This window comes from Schistocerca cancellata, chromosome 1 (assembly GCF_023864275.1).
Source record: "Schistocerca cancellata isolate TAMUIC-IGC-003103 chromosome 1, iqSchCanc2.1, whole genome shotgun sequence".
In the NCBI taxonomy this organism is placed as follows: domain Eukaryota; kingdom Metazoa; phylum Arthropoda; class Insecta; order Orthoptera; family Acrididae; genus Schistocerca; species Schistocerca cancellata.
In genome coordinates this window covers 1,166,590,912-1,166,595,612 of record NC_064626.1, presented here as the reverse complement: position 1 = coordinate 1,166,595,612, position 4,701 = coordinate 1,166,590,912, and positions in this window count along the sequence as shown.

Here is a 4,701-nt window from a genome sequence, read left to right as displayed (position 1 = left end):
CCCTAATTAGTTATCCAATCCACCCACCTAATTGTTCAGGAATCCCTGAGGCTGTACATCTGAAAAGCCTCTGTTCTCTGTTTGACTGAAACAGACTGAGAAGTTTCCCTTTTTGTATGAGATGCAAGATTCCCTTTTTGCATGAGGCTACACTCCAGGCAAACGCCTTCAGAAGAAGACTTCCTAAAGCTTAAATTTATATTCGATGTTAAGAAATTTCTAGGCTAGAGGTAAGTTTATTATATAAGTTATCAGTTGCTTGCTGGCTTGTTTTCGTTAAGTACGTTGTATCTCAAATATTTATTATACTCTACCAGCCTTTTACATTTTTGTAGTTTATATTGCTTTAGAAATAATATACAAATGCCGAATGTAATGCAAACAAATCGAAACAAAAACTTTGTATTCTTTTTTTGGCCAAAACGTAAGCGACAAAGAAATTCTATACATTCTGTATGACGACGGTGACATGTTATCTAAGGGAGAAAGTGACAATGATAACGATGACTTCTTTAATTATCACAGTTTTCAGTCTGTGAATCGTCTGATAGGTTGAGGACCAAGTGCCATTTTTCAGAGGTCGATATTTCCGTACAGAAACCGGGTTATTGCCAATACGTTGTGAATCAAAGCGTAGCTAAGTCAGAGAGAAATTGCAAACCTGGGTCTCAGGAACCATCGACCACTCCAGCGCGGAACTTGATAACACAGGTGGAATTGTTAAAGGGATGGAAATGGATATCGAAAACAAGTTGTTACGATTTGCTTTTTAAAGGAAAAATGTGGGGTGGATTCTGAGTTCTGCATGCAAAGAGAGAAAACGTTGAGCCAGTGAGAAAGGAAAATTAGGGTAAGATGTCACCACTCTAGGACGGTGAGCATTTGTTGCGATTCTGAGCAGGTATGAAACAACCACATTCAGTGGATGGGATCATACACTGGAAGGAAGAAAGAAGAGCAAATAGAAAAGGACCTTTGCAGAAAAGTTGTTCTATTACATATTGCATGCATTCAGGAAGAAATTAACGTTAGATAACTACTTTAGTGGTGTTCTTCTTCCCGAAGGACTATTACAAAAGAAGACTGGCATCAGTTACAACAATAAAACAGAACATGCCAGGATCATAGGTCCTGCGAGGTTTGCAGTTCACGGAGCACGTTTCACAGGATGCCTGACGAAGGTCAAAAGTGCATGAGGACTACATATATAGAAAACAATGTGGTTTAACTAGGTCCCAAAAATAAAGTTCTAAAGAACATAGTTTTCTTTGCGATGCGAGAACGTGAAGGATCTCAGTTTCAAAAAATTGTTATGTAATGTGCACTGTACTGGTTATGATTACATTAAATCAAAAATTATACAATTAAGAAGAATACAATTCAATACAAAATGCTTTTATTACTGAAAATGTAGTTCGTTACTGATTTGGTGACAACATTTCCCCTGCAACACTGAACACTAACATGGGCAGTGTTTAGTAAACAAGTCTTATATACTCACGGTTTAATCGCACTTCAGTCCCCTTCCCCTGTCTCTTAATAGAATTACCTCTTATCATAGATTTCCCTTTTTCCAGATAATGGATTTCATAACGTGATTTAATGAGTCGCAAATTCCATTTGGAAACAACAGACATGGTCATCTCTTACGTCCTGCTCGAACATTCGACGTCGTAGTCAAACGCTTCGTATTTTACCATAATTTTTTCGTTAAACATTAATTTGACAATGGCAATGTCACTTAAAATAAAAATCCGGAAGAAGAAACTTCGCCTTTTGCATCAATGTACTGACTATCATTTTGCTGGAATTCAGAAATGGGTGAAGTAATACCTCATCTTAAATAGATTGCTGGAAGAAATAAAAAAGAATAAGAATAAATAATTTGAAAGAAAACAGAAGTTAATTCCGGTACTATTACCGACACAAGTCAGCCATGAAAGACGGGAATCCATAGAAATCAAAATTCTGCCTTATTGTCAGTGGTTTCTAAAGTTAAAAAGGCATGAAATAAAAATTTCTGCAGTATATATACCGGCATGCAAAGAGGAGTTTCATCTGATCTCACATATTGGTCAGTGGACTTTCAATAACAATCGATATTTCACTGCCTACTAGCTGGCAACTCAGGGAAGGATTTTTACTTGTTGAACATTGAAGAGAGCGTGGACACTGATTACTTTGCTTGGGTGTTGCGCCGTTTTAATGTGCCGCATATACAGGGTGCGGCGCGGGAACTTCCCTTATTGAAACGCGGGGCACACAGAGGCTGTTTACTCATTGTTGCGTGGGTTTCAGTGCAATCAAAAGTGCGAGACATGACTTGTTTTAAGGTTAATTTAGTAGCGATCATGCAGTGAGCAAGAGAGGAGCGCACGTTCGCCGTTGCGGCTTACTTTTCGAATGGACGTTCGGTCATGAGAACTCAGCTTGCATTCAGGAAACAGTTCAACATCGCGCCTGGAGGTCGTGTTCCTGATAGGAAATCAATTGTTATGTGGGTAGACACCTTTATGGATACTGGGAGTGTGCAGAAAAAGTAACCAGGACCTTCCAGAACCACCAGAACACCTGAAAACATCGAGAGGCTAAGGATGTCGATTTTGAATTCCCTCAAGCGATCTGACGCAAACATGCTGCTGCCCTTGCAATTTCTGAGCGCAGAGTGAGACGAATTCTTCTTGAAGAGTTGAAATTTCATCCGTATGAACTGTCAGTGGTGCACACATTTCATCCACGGAATTCTGTTTCACGAAAAAAAGGCGTGTGAAGCCTTGATCGATGTGCTGTCTCATCACGCCTTACTGTTCTTCAGCGACGAGGCACATTTTCATTTGTGTGGCTGCTTTTTTTTTCTTTATTGAATTTCAATTGCCCCCGAAGGGGGCGGGCTGGCAGCAGCTTAGTATGCCGCTCTTCAGCCTACAGACTTTGTGAGAAAGATGAAGAGAATAAATAATAAAAACAGGCGATAAAATCGGAGACTTAAAGAGTAACATGGCGAAAAGAAATCGTGGAACTTAAAACAAAGAACAGAGGGATGAAGATGCTAATAAAATACATACGAAGCAGACAGGTAAAACAATAGACAGACAATTAAAAAAAACTGCGACAGTCTGGATTCTGTTCGCAAAAGACATAAAATTCACACCTAGCGACAGCATGGTTTCTGTTCGCAACACGAGAAAAACGAACAACACTGAATAGTCACTGGAACACTGCACTAAAAAGTTGGCAAATGTGACATACCACAGCCGAGAGCAGGTGGGGGGAAACTGGACAGATGATGGGAAAACAAAAAAAAGGGGAAAGGAGAGTAAAAGCGAAGGGGGGAACTGGGAAAGGAGCTGATGGAGGATGAGGACCCATAAGAGGGGTGGGGGGAAGACGCGACAGGGAGTGGGGTAGGCAGAGGAGGGGAATACAAAAGGACTTGGGGGGGGGGAGAAGGGAGGTAGGGAGAGGTTTAGTGGGGAGAAAACAGGACGGAAGGGGGGAAGAGGGAGCCCAGGGAAAGGACAGAGAAAAGGAGGGGGAGTGAGGATCAGAGTTGATAGGAGAGATAAATGGAGGGAGAGAGGGCATCGTCCAGGAGGGGGAGTTGATGGAAGCCACCTTGGGAAAGGAGATGTAGGGTGTAGAGATGGAGGGTAGGGGGGACACAACGGTGAAGACGTGGCAGGGGGCGGGGATGGGAGAGGAGAGGAGCAACCAGGGGGTGAGGGGGTTCAAGACGGCGGGAGGTGTAGAGGATGCGGATATGTTCGAGGAATAGGAGCAGATGGGGGAAAGGAATGAGATCACAGAGGATCCGCGTGGGGGATGGGAGGCGTATACGGAAGGCGAGGCGGAGTGCATGACGCTCAAGGATCTGGAGGGACTTATAGAATTTGGGGGGGGGGGCAGATATCCAGGCAGGACTGGATAACAGAGGATGGGATGGATTAAGGATGTGTAGGTGTGGAGGATGGTAGAGGGGTGCAACCCCCACGTCCGGCCAGAGAGGAGTTTGAGGAGTCGGAGGTGGATGAAGGCTTTGGATTGGATGGAGCGGAGATGAGGGATCCAGGTGAGGTGACGGTCAATGGTGAGGCCAAGGTAGGTGAGGGGGGGGGGGGGTGAGGCGGACAGGACGTGCGCCGACAGTAAGGGAGAAATCCAGGAGCCGGAAGGAGCGAGTGGTATGACCTACGATGATTGCCTGGGTCTTGGAAGGATTGAGTTTCAGGAGCCACTGGTTACACCATGCAACAAAAAGTTCAAGGTGATTCTGGAGAGGGCGCTGGGACCGTTGGAGGGTAGGAGCGTGGTCGAGGAATGCGGTGTCATCAGCACATTGCAAGAGGTGTACTGGAGGGGGGGGGGGTTGGGGCATATCCGCCGTGTACAGGAGGTAGAGGAGAGGGGAGAGGACAGAGCCCTGGGGCACACCAGCAGAGGGGTAGAAGGTGTGGGAATTGGCATTATGGATGGTAACATAGGAGGGGCGGTGGGAGAGGAAGGAGGCCACCAGACGTATGTAGTTGATAGGAAGGGCGTAGGTTTGGAGTTTAAACAGGAGACCAGGATGCCAGACACGGTCGTAAGCCTTTTCGAGGTCAAGTGAGACAAAAATGGCGGAGCGACGGGAGTTAAGCTGGAGGGAGAGGAGATGAGTGAGGCAGAGGATTGTGTGGCTGCGTGAATAAACAAAATATACGG